The sequence below is a fragment of the Equus przewalskii genome, chromosome 4, assembly GCF_037783145.1.
Source record: "Equus przewalskii isolate Varuska chromosome 4, EquPr2, whole genome shotgun sequence".
In the NCBI taxonomy this organism is placed as follows: Eukaryota; Metazoa; Chordata; class Mammalia; order Perissodactyla; family Equidae; genus Equus; species Equus przewalskii.
In genome coordinates, this window is record NC_091834.1 from 104,913,554 (window position 1) to 104,926,089 (window position 12,536).

At 43.9% G+C, this 12,536-nt stretch overlaps 1 protein-coding gene across 6 annotated transcripts in view; it reads left to right on the forward strand.

Annotated features, from left to right (window-relative positions):
• DPP6 (dipeptidyl peptidase like 6) overlaps positions 1–12,536 on the forward strand; it is a 987,445-nt gene that overhangs the window by 910,841 nt on the left and 64,068 nt on the right. The gene's annotated exons all lie outside the window — the stretch shown is intronic.

The following is a 12,536-nucleotide window of genomic DNA, read 5'->3' on the forward strand; positions in this document are numbered from 1 at the left end:
TTATTTTCCTATGACCCGATTTGTGGATAATTTATCCCAAACTTCAGAAAGTTCTTGATCATACCAATCAGCATACACAAAACAGCATGCCATGTCTCATTGTGTATACAAGGAAATATCTTTGCATCCTGTCCTCATATCTTGGAAACATAAGATATGAACTCATGAAAAGGTAGGTAATAATAAATATGGTCATAACAAAATTCACCTCAGAGAAGAGCTAGTGAGTTCACCTCAAAGAGTGAAAATACGCTGCGGGTGACAGACAGAGCAATTCAGTCCTGCGAGTCACAGATGGAGAATGAAGAATTGTTATGAGAACGATGTCTTTGATAGCCTTTGCCAGCTACTCCACAGTACATGACCTCATCCTCTTTTTATCAGTGTCATCATCTAAAATCTTGAAAAGCCACAGAATGGGAGGACTCAGTCCCTTGATCACCACAAGCTCAGCCCCAGGCATTCTTCCAAGATGATGGGGAGACACAAGGAGGAGCTTCTGAAATGCAACATTAGCCCCCAAGTCCCCTCAAAGTTTCTCTTACCAAACTCCTCTTTCCTGTGCTTCCCAGGAAGCAGACCACTGAGCATCCAAAGTCACAGGGTGCTATAGGAGGAAAGAACCTAAGAGCCTATCCACCCACTTCATTTATCAGAAGCCAAACCTGCTGCTGGAAGTTAGGTGGATTCCTTGACTCCTGCTGAGTCAATGATGCACAGAGGACCAGCATCAAGTCTCCTGGCTCCCAGGCCAGTGAGACCCATCGGACCATGGCAGGATCTTCATGAAATTACAACCCGGAAAAGTGTAGAGATTTATGGGGCATAGAGACTGGGAAAATGTGGCAAGCAGACACATTAGGAGCCAGAGACAACAGTGACAGGAGCTACATAATCAGAGATCTGAAATCTTTTCTATAGAAGTAGGAAGTGACTTTAAAACACAGAAGGTCATGATAAGATACAGAAGGGAAATATTGAAGTTCATTTAAAGAAGAACATCACACACAAGAATGGTTGATTGAGAAAGGTGATAGAACCGCCATCACGGAAGATCTTTAAAAGAAGGCAGGTACCACTTGCCAGAAATGGGCTCAAATATAAGGCAGAGAGTGAGCTGGAGGGCCTTCAAGATCTGTGGTTTTAACTGGTCCAGGCAGTGACAATTTGGATTTCTAGTTCTGGAGTTCTCCCTGACTCTCTGTAATATTCGCTCCCTGCACTGGTCCCTCACAGAACCTAGCATCTTATTTGCTGACAGTTCCTTTCTCTGCCTCCCTTTGGAGGTCAGAAGCTCCCTGCTAAGTTATGCGGGATCTTCTCAAACCACGGTGTAGTCTGGATGACCTCATTCTAACAACTGGCAGCCTTTTGTTGTTCGGTTTCCACAGAGCACCAGCCCTGGGATGAAATCGAACAGGCTCCCCCAGGAGACCTACGCCCTAGATTCAGGCAAGGATGTTCCCGCATCCCGTATGATGGACGTGAAAATGGCAGCCGCCTTGGGGAGCCATTTGGACAGTGTGTTTTGAGATCACTGAACAGTTGTTCTTGTGCAAATTTCCAGTCTGCCTGCTAGCACTCCATCCTTAAGGAGGGAATAGCATTTCATTTTACATTTATGTCCTTTCCAGTTGGGGACGTTTTCTTTTGCTAAGGCTGCTTGTATTGTGGTCTTCGAATGTTTAGTGTGAAGAGATGGCTCCTCAGCGTCACTGTGGAGGGAAACAGAGGCAAAGAACAAGTACAACCCCACTAGGTCAGACACACGGCCGACTCCGGCCACTGAGACCAGCATGATCCCAGCTTCAGAAGGGATGTGGTGTCCTGCCCCACAAATGCCTGGATCACCACCAGTAATCAATAGGAATATATCTCAGAGATCATCTAATCTAATCTGCAACCTCTGCTCCATTTTATTAAGAAACTGAAGTCTTAATTGATCATGGAGTTGTCACCCCCAGATTTTCTGAGTCATTTAAAATCTATTTAAATATTTAGCCTGTTGCCTCCTCTTAAGATAAGCGTAAACTAGCCCTCTTCTCGACAAAATTACTCTTTAAAAATTTTTCTAAAATAACCAGTTTTCTGGCTAAAGAAACATAAATGCCCAAATTAACCTCTCCTCCAAAACCTAATCAAAACCTTGTTTTTAAAAAGGGATTTTCTAAGAAGACCTAAATTTACAAAGACAACAAAATGGATGCGGCAACAGCAGCAGCCCGCTTTAGGGGCGTGGACACCGTTGGGGGAGATAACTGAGTCAGCGGAGCCTCAGAGCCGAAGGCCTCTCCTGCAGCAAGCACCCTGAGGAGCCCCCAGTCTCCCCCTCAGGGCTTGGGGATGATGCCTAAGGGATGAAAAGAGCGATGGTTATGAAATTTCAAAAGAGAAGTGATTACGCCCCCTTTGATTGCGTGGGACTTCGTGTTGGGGAAGAGGAATCGAGAAAAGCTCCACAGATGAGGTAGCATTTCAAATAAATGGGGAGGTAGGATTTAGAATGTGGAAAGCAGTCCAGAGGAGAAGGCGCAGCATGAGAACGAGCACAAGGAACATTCTAAGATCACGTGGAGGAATTCTGCTGCAGCCTGTCAACCACAACCAATCTAGCGGATACGTGCGTTTAAGAAGTCCAATGTAACAACCCAAAATAATTTTAAATAATTTCACTTTTCTGCACATTTCTCAGTAGACAGTAAAGTAGACTCGAATGTGTAGCCCACAGCAGCATTTATTAAACCTCCTCTCCTCTTTATTTCTTCCACACCCCAAAGCTACTCGGAGAGACTCTTGGAAGCCTTTGACCAAAATGACTTCTCCACCCCCAGCCTTAGAGACTTTCCGCCGCCCCTGCTCCTGCAGCACTTTATTATGGAGATAACTTAGCCTCTCAGATGCAACCAGAACAAAAAAAATCTTTCCATTTTAGGCTGAGGGAAAATGTAATGGCAATTAGAGGATTCTCTTTGGTGAATTAAGGAAACGGAATCGTGAATGCTCCCATATTCAAAAGTGTTCGGCCCATCGCACAGAGAACTACAAATGGTTCGGTTTGGGCACAGGCAATTATAGTCAAAGGATTTAATAACTAGGGCAAGGTGGACACCAACCAGCTAAGATAGGCACCCAGTCAGAGCAGACGTCACACCACGTTAGTTCCTGAGGGTGGGGCATCGTCTCGGCAGCTATCGCATCATGAAATTGCCACAGCCCCAGATAAACACAGTCATTCTTCTGATTTTCTGTGGATCTTCATTATGATAGTTTTTGGTAAACTTATCTAATATGGACCCGTCCCCTTAACTTACATTGCAGTGCTCAGCGTTGTGACTTCATCAGAGCTGATTGTTGCTCCTCAGTGGTTTGTGATCAGTGCTTCTATTTAATTAGTGCTTTGGCGTGTTGTTCTAATCTCCAGGCATTCTTGCCCAGTATATTTTGTCCATCTTCATCCTTGGAAAGTGTTTTTAGTCTTATTGTCCTGTGCTTTCTCCTCTAATTTTTCATTGACATTTCTTCTGTGGTTTCACAAAGCTTGCCATTTCTATATTTCCTTATAATTCTTAATTTTCATTAAGTATGTAATAACTTAAAATGCATAAATTATTTTTATGCCTTTGTACTTAGTTACATTAAAGGTAGATTAATATAGGTAAGTAAAGACTGAGAGGTGTTGGTAATGCTCAGTCCTCTCATTACCTAGCTGGATTTCATCTCTCTGTGTCAATATTTAATCTGAAAGGCATGGGTTTCAGAGCATCACAGAGTCCTCGCATGAGGGACACCGGTGGACCACATTCAGTAGAGACTTGTGGAAATGCACCTATTCATTTAAGACAGAGAGGGTTAGATTTCTTTCCAGATCTCCAGGGTCTGGCAATGAAGCCGCTGCATCCAAAATATTGTATCATGATGGAAGATTTTTTCATGATTTTTCAGGATATACCAATAAGCTTTTGGTTTACACACTTAGTTGGTCTTCTCATTGACCCTGTAAAAGGGATAATAATATAAATACCTAATATTTGTCCAGCTGTTTATAATTTGAAGAATGAATTACTTATATAATGTTTGATGTTTATATTCCCGTTTCTGATTCCTTGCAATTTATACTCTAGCAACAAATAAATCTGCTTAGAGTTCCCTGCCCAGAATGCACTATTTCACATTTGCACTTGTTGGTCTTTCACTGCCTGATGAACTCCCGGACATTCTCCAAAGCTTTTTTCAGGCAAAGGCTGGCTTCCCTCCCCTTGCAGGAGGGAGGAACCGGCAGTGGTGAGCCTGCCCAGGCAGCGTGGACATGGCGGCGGGTTTACCCTCAGACCGATGTCTCTGATGGGAACTTGATTCCTCAGCTGTCCAGGGATGCCCAGGTCAGAAGCCTGGCCACCTCACCCACAGAGCCGAGACACACACCTTCGAGTTTCCAAAAAACCCAGTCTCATCTTTAAAGAAAAAAGTACTCACCTTCTGTATTAATCTCCTGGAGCTGCCATAACTAATTACCACAGCCGAGGGGCTTAAAGCAACAGAAATGTATTCTCGCACAGTTCTGGAAGCCAGAAGCCTGAAAGCAAGTTGTTGGCGGTATCGGTTCCTCCTGGGGGTGTGGGGGAGGACCTGTTCCATGCATCTCTCGGTGTCTGGTGGTTGGCGCACTCCTCATCATTCCTTGGCTTGTTGATGCGTCACGTGGCCTTCTCCCATGTGTCTCTGGGTCCAAATTTCCCTCTCCTTATAAGAACACCAGTCACTGGATTAGGACCCACCTTAATCCAGCATGACCTCGTCCTAACTTGATATTTTCAAAGACCTTGTTTCAAAGTAAGGTCACGTTCACAGGTACTGGGGGTTAGGACTGCAACATATCTTAGGGGGTACGCGATTCAACCCACAACACCTCCCTTCTGAGACCCACATTGCTTTCTTGTCTAAGAAAGAGAGGAAAGAAAACTCTATTGTTGTTTTTCTCAGGGGCACAAAATTGAGGGCAGCCACATTAGACTTCGTAACAGAGATTATTCTTAATGGCTTTACCATGTTCTAGAAGGAGTGACAGGGGCCATTGAGGAAAGTGATATGATGCAAACCATGTTTTTGGAAGAAAACTGCCATATTAGAGGGCGAAGAGCAGGTTCCGTGTAGAATTTCTCCGGGAATTCTTCTTCTGTGTCATAAGGCAACATGAATTCTCAAGTTACATGGCACCATGCAGTTGTGTAGGGCTTTCTCTTCCCAACTAAATTCAGCCCTGAGAGCCACTGAACAGCTGACTCGGAGCACCCAATTTACATAATTTGAGTTTCACAGTCAAAGCTGCTGTTTAGGGAACTGGATTTTTCTCTTCAAACTGAATCCCAAGAACACAATTCATTTTCCTTCAAGTTTATCAAAAGAACTCAATCGATCTTGTTTCTAAGAAACATCCAAACTCCACCAGGGAAATGGGACCCGTGTAGGAATCAAGCACTTACTGCTTCATACTAAACCATTTTTATATTTTTAAAAATAAATAAATAAACTTTTTTTCTTGGAACCAAAGATAGAACGAAAGCTTTGATTCCGATTCTGAGCAGAGAAAGGAATAGTCTGTGATAACGAATCCTGCCACCTCTGGGCTTTCACCCCCTTTCAGTGTTAAGTTGTGACTCAGGGAGCTCCCTCCCAATCTTGAAGATGTGTCTGCTCATAGATTCAGCAGCCTGGGTTATTATGACAAGCTTCTCCATCTTGAAGTCGAATTGAAGCAAACTATTATGACCCAAGCTTAAAATGAAGTGAGTGACTCTATCCTGTTTACTCTTCTTACGATTAAATACCCCCTGAGATCCTGCATCGCCACTACCATGGCCATCCTCGTGGAGAGAGAGAGAAATCCCGGGAACGGAGAGCAGCAGAGTATGGAATGATGCTCCACAGTAGGGTAGAATCTGGGCTCTCGCGCTGACTAGCTTTGTGACTTGGGCATGTTGGGGAAACTTGCTAAGTCCTCCCTTTCCTCCTTCTGAGAATCGGGGGAATGACAGTACCTCTCTCATAAGGTTGTTGTGAGGGTTAATCAAGATAATGCGTATAGAGTGCTTAGCATGGTACCTGATACCCAGTAAATGTTTAATAAGTGTTAACTAATACTGTTATGATCACGATTGTCATCATCATCATCATCACCACCTTGGTAATTGATTAAGACTGCCTTAGCGGTCCACTTGCTACTAACTCAGAACCCACAAGTTGGGGCAGAGACTAAAGATAGTTAACATCCCTAACTCAGAGTTTCCAAATGTGAAAGAACATTCCTGTACTTCACCAGGCTGTTGCTGGGTCTGTGCTTACATTAGCAGGGTAGAAGTTTCCAGAAGTGACCATGGTTGCCCGAGTCACAGAACATTAAGTCAACCATCTGTTACGCTTGGAGATGAAGCACCTGTTGATTTCACGGGTACGAATGCCTAAGGGGCCCTCACAGCCGGTTCTTGGCAGAGTTACAAAGTAACCAAACTTTCTGAAGTTCTCTTTGGCACTTGATATTTCCTCTTTCTGAGCCGTTTCTTCTCTTGACTTACTCCTTCCGGTGCCCAGTGCTGCCAGCTGCCCTGGTGACGTCCTATCCTTGGGAAACATAAGTTATTGGGAGGAAACGCATACTCAGGTGCTATTGTGTTATGTTGGTCCTCCTGAGTTTAGTCAGAACAGAACAGTGAATAAGCCAGGGATGAAAAATAGCTGTCAGTCTCGCACACCAGCTCCACTTGGTTGTAAGTTAGTGGCTGCGGCATTGTGGATGAGAAGGATTCTGAGGCCAAGTCAGGCTCAGCGAGAAAGAATGGCATGAGCGGTTGATTGGTTATGGCTGTCACGAGCAGCAGTGAGCAAGAAGGTGGTGCCCACGTGCCACACCTCTGTCACATTTGGTGTCATCTCCTGAAAGAAGTCAATACATACTTAATGATGAAATTTCAGCTCTGTACTGTCTGAGGTGGAGCATATTTAGGGGTTTGAGGTCCATCCTGAGCTCAGCGTGCCCTGCAGAGTGAAGTGCAGCGGGTATTTCTTAAAGAGGATGCAGTACCTACAGCACTGTAGCCATTTGAGATAAAAGTGACAGCATGTGACTTCAGAAAACAGAAACCTGCCCTCACAAACACACATGTGTGGAGCTGCTGTTACTGGATGGGATGGAAATGGCTACTAATCTTGACGCCACTACAGAAATTCTCCTGAGGGAAGGCTGTCGCCCAGGGTTCTGATGGAAGCACAGCTCTGCCTGTCGTACATCTTCGGATTGGGGAGAAGAAAGCTCCAGATCCCTCCGCAGTGGCCCAGGGGGAATACTGGTTCACACTCACGCCTTCAGTGTGCATCTAAGCAGGTGGGCCTGCTTACATCCTGATCCCATGTAGGCATTTAATATTCTGCCTCTAGTGAAATTATTTCAAATGACTCACACCCAACTGTAGAAAAGTAGCCCCAGAGCTAGAAAAATAATAAATAATCTGCCTCCTCATTGACAAAACTGTATTGTTACCTTCAAACGTGTAGGGTGATATCAATTCCCAACAAGAGGATCTGAGAAGGGGAAGACACATGGTTTAGCTCTGCGAGCTGCCTCCCACAGCTCCTCCCACAGGTTCCCAGGTGTTAACCTGGGCTGCCCTTCTTAGTTCTGAGTTTGTCCAAGTGAGTGTTCAGAACCAGGTTGGAGACTCCTTGGAGCGTTGCTAGTGCATGAGTAAGAGCATCTGTTCACTCTCTCAGACATATGGAGCTATTCCCACTGAGGCTGCAGGTGCCGAGAACAAGGAGAGAGACTCAAGGCAGGCTGGATTATTAGCATAATTTACACGAATATTTTGGAAGATGCTAAACTCATCAGTAAATGCTGCCAGACCCCAAGCAAACCCTCAGTAGGAGCTGTATTGCTCCCCCGTAACAACCAAACAAACATCTCCCGTGGCAAAGGGCCTTCTCAGCCTCCCACCTGACACCCTGCCCAGTCACCGGGCAGTGTCTGAGCCACGCTGGTACCTGGTATCATGCTCTGACGGTCTTCTACTTGGAATGCCCATCAGAAATAAATAACACCATGCGGTGCAATAAAGAGTGTGCTAGAAGCCTCCACTCCTTTCATTCCCATCGCCCTGACTCCATTAGTGAATCCTTCACTGGCCAGTTTCCTTCAGGGTCCCTCTGGCCAGTCCACTTTGCTGCTGACCACCAGATCATATTTCCTAAGGGCTGTTTCTTTTCAGAATGGCTTCCTGAGCACGCACATTTCTCTCTTTTCTAAGCAAAATGGTGGAAGAAACATAAAAAAAATAAATGGCACCACTGGGCCACTGGAAAGGGGGCCACCAGCAGACCAGAACATTGAAGAATTTTTGAAAAGTAAGTATAAACGGATCACATTGAAAGTGAAAGGGAAAGACTAGGATACGTAGCGCGACTGGTGGAAGACATGATCACCAAAAGAATAAAAATAAAAGTTGGTTTTCCCGCAATTCTGAATTCTGGGGTAACCCTCAGGTCAGAGGCTGCAGCAGGAGCGCGTCGTGGACTGCGATGGGACTGGTTTAAGGGGCTCTAGGAGGAGACGCCCAGCCCCTGCTCGCACAGCTGCGGGCTAACGTATCATCCTGCAGAACAAATAAACAGGACACTCGGCTGTGGAAGACCCTAGAGTGGACGGCAGCCAGAATGAGAAGTGGGGCTGTGCCTCCGATGGCCTCCAGGACAAGGAGCCCAAGCACAGTGGCTCCACCTCAGGAGAGTGGCTCCCTGCTGCCCCCTGTCCACCACCTGGATCCTGCATCTGTAATAGCTGAGGGGATGCCCTCCTGACCAGGACCCTCACCTCCACGTGGCAACAGCCAACCAGAGATCACTGAGGCCCAGAAGACCCCTGAAAGAGAGGCCTCAAACCGAACCCCAGGAAAAGGAGCCCCAGGAGAGACATTTGAAAGATCGCTTCTACTAACTGCAGTAAGTCTGACGGTAAACATTCTCCAAGAGATTCCAGTAGGTCCCACATCTGTAACACAAGAACAGGCCGCAGCAAATAAGGTGTAAACTGACTGATGGAGACTAAACAAAAAATTTACCAATTTTTTTTTTTAGTTTAGAAGAAAAACTGAATAGATGGGGTAATTGTAAGCCCCAGTTTCCCCAAGAAAGCCCTGAGATGAAGCCTGGCGAAGCTCAGTCAAGGCCGGGTGACTGAGTGACTGCTCCCTTCACTCTCGGAAGTGTCTTTGTTTGGCCAAAGTTGTTAGCAGAACACCACCAAATAGTCACCTGGAAGATCCAGCAGAAGGAATTCCCAGAAGGCCATGCAGCTGGACAAAGGTAAAAAATCAGAGAAAGCTTGAGAGAGATGAATAATAGAGCCAAGAAAAGCAGTCTGCCTTGTAGAGAGATTTGGGAGTATAAAGGGGAAAAGAAAATAAGATATAATGGGGAAAATTTCCACTGAGCTTTGAATCATTAGAGAGAAAAGAACTACTGAATGTCTTATAAGAATTGTGGAAAAGCCCTAAAGTTAAATTCCTCCTAATGAAATGTGGCAGGTCGAAGGTTAGAAATTATGTAAGGTTACAGTGAGAAAAAGTAGAGTTTTTTTTTTCTTTTCTTTTTTTTTCCTTTTCTCTTTTTATTTTAAATACTCTGATTAGCATCAGACTTCTTGGCTTCAGAACAGCCTGGGGTGCAGTGGAGCAAGGTCCGTAAAATGCTGCTGGTGGAAAACATTTTTAACTTTCAGTCCTGTGCCCACGCAGCTCCTGTTTGTAAAATGGGCAGAAAAAGGAATTTGGGGATATTAAATGCGTGCAATTTACCACTCACACATCTGCCCTGGAATGCACACAACTGCAGTTAAAAGAAAGTGGCTGATCAAAGAGAAAGGAAGAAATGAGAACTAAGCAACAGTGAGCAGAAACTAATAAACTGGTAAAAAAAATTATAAATCATTACTGGATAAAATTTAATGCAATTGTTATTAAAGATTCCTAAAATAAAAGTGTTTAAAAAACTAGAAAAAAAAATCTACATGATTTCAACAAGTTCTGACTAGTACACATCTGTTGGTAGGAATTGGGGTGAGAGGGAGATGAGAGAAAATGGGGTCCGAGCACTGAAGGGCAGGAATATATGCCATTAATTTGGATGGGGAAGGACAGCTTCTCAGCAAATGGGAAAACTGGATCTCCATGTGCAAAAAACGAAACCAGACCCCCATCTTACACCACACACAAAAATCAACTCAGAGTGGATTAAAGACTTCAATGTAAGACCTGAAACTGTTAAACCCCGAGAAGAACACAGGGAGAAGCGTCATGACATCGGTCTTGGCAATGATTTCTTGGATTCGACACCAAAAGCACAGGCAACAAAAACAAAAATCAATAAGCTGGACTACATCATCCTAAAAAGCTTCTGCACAGCAAAGGACACAATCAACAGAGTGAAAAGACAACCTATGGAATGGGAGAAAGTACTTGCAAATCAGTTATCTGATAAGGGGTTAATCTCCAAAATAAGCGTCTGTTTTAATTTATGGGCTGTCAGTCCCATCCCCACCCTTTGTGTTGGCTACCAGGAAGCTGAGAGCAATATTTCTAGCCTCTGTCAGGAGGTCTTTATAGCACACATTTCATATACTAACTTTTCTCCTGGATTTTTCTTTTTTTTTTTTTTGTCCTTATTTTCACATTGTTCTACTTTTCTCACCTACTCATTTTAAGCTTACTTTATTTTTATCTGTCATTTATCTTTCTTATCGGCCTTAAATCCTTTTTGCCACAAGATCCAGGGCAGACAGATAATAGATGAAAGGGGAATGACTGACTGACCAAAACATTAAACTACTCCTTCCACTTGCATTCAAGGCTGTCTACACTCCGGCCCCATCCTGCTTATCTCAACTATTAACACTTTTTCTGGGTCAGAGCTTTTCAAACAGTTTTAGCAGCACAACCAATTTTCAAGTGAAATGTTAAAGAAACTTACATAAAACAGATAAAAATGATGTCTTATTAGCATTTAAATATTTTATTAGTTCAAAAGTATGGCATGTGCCTTTCAGTTCAATCAGAGAAAATGATGAGACTGTTTTGGTGAATACAAATATATAAATTATAAATTAGGGAATATAGGTAAAAGTTTCAGCCTTTTATTAATCAGCTTCAACATTCATGAAAGTCAAACCGAGCCGTTGCAGAACCACTGCTGCCCTTCTGTTCAGCAGCCATTGCTGGAATAAATGGCTTAAGTTTTCCTAATATTATTTCAATACCTATAAAACTCTCTGCTTACTCCTTCTCGACCTGGTAAATGCCTTACACAACCTCCAAGATCCAACCCCATGAACTTCCTCTAATCACACCCTCGCTTTCTCCTTCCTTGGGGCTCTGAGAGCATTTTTGCCTCTTTTACACTGCTGTATCTTGTGCCTCTCATTTCTAGGCGCTAAGCTCCCTAAAGAAAGGCCCTGTTTCATTGGCGTCTACACAGCAGCCTTGTAATAGACTGAATATTTGGTGAGCTGATACACAAATATTCACTGAGCCCAAGCAATGTGCCAGGATGGTAGTATGCACCTGTGTATTCAGGAGGTGTGGAGACCCAGTCCAAGCCCTTAGAGATGAGAGCCAATGAAAGCATTCCTCCCTCACTTCCTGTGCATCTCTGCTCACAGGTGCTCCCCCAGTGCCCTATCCACTGTTGGCACTGCTTCAGTTCTCCCCATAGCGCATCTCACTCCTGCCACTGATGTTTGTACGGGTTTTCAATGCCTGTCTTGCCCACTAGAATGTCAGTCATCTCAATGAGTGCAGGAACTTTCTTCTACCCCCAATTTTGCTCCCAGTGCCTAGAACAGTGCCTGGTGCATGGTGGGTCATCAATGAATAAATATATTGTTGAAGGAATGAATATAATCCACGCCAAAATACTAGACTTGGAGGACAATAGAGACTGAGTTTTGAGTCACAATTGTACCCTAGAACTACCTAGACAGGAAACTAATTCATGTGCCCTTTTTAGGATGCTAAAAAGCTACCTTTCATCATGTGGAAAGCCAAAATATTCTTTAACACATTATTTCCTGCCTCATAAAAGTACACTTATAGGATATGAAAATATGGACATTGATTTAATTTTTTAAACACAAATGTTATAAACAAAGAGAGAGGGTCAAAAGTAATAAAAATAATACGGTGTGCAGTTTAAAATCATATATTTAATGTGAAATAGATCAGTCTAAATGAATTTTCCCAGCAAATGTAGACCTTTTTGGCAGAATTTATGTGTTTGTTCTCTGCTGCTTCAGAAGGACGCCCTGGGGCCTGTGGATAAAGTTTCAGGGATCCATGTTTCAAATTAATATAAAGGAAAGTCAGGAAGAGTTATAAGCATCATCGTATGGTTCTAACTGGACGTATGATATACGTACACACCATGACTGCAGAAGCTCGCAGTCTCGGAGTTCTCCAGGCAGAAACTAGGCCACCAGTGATCGAGACGTCTTAGGAGGA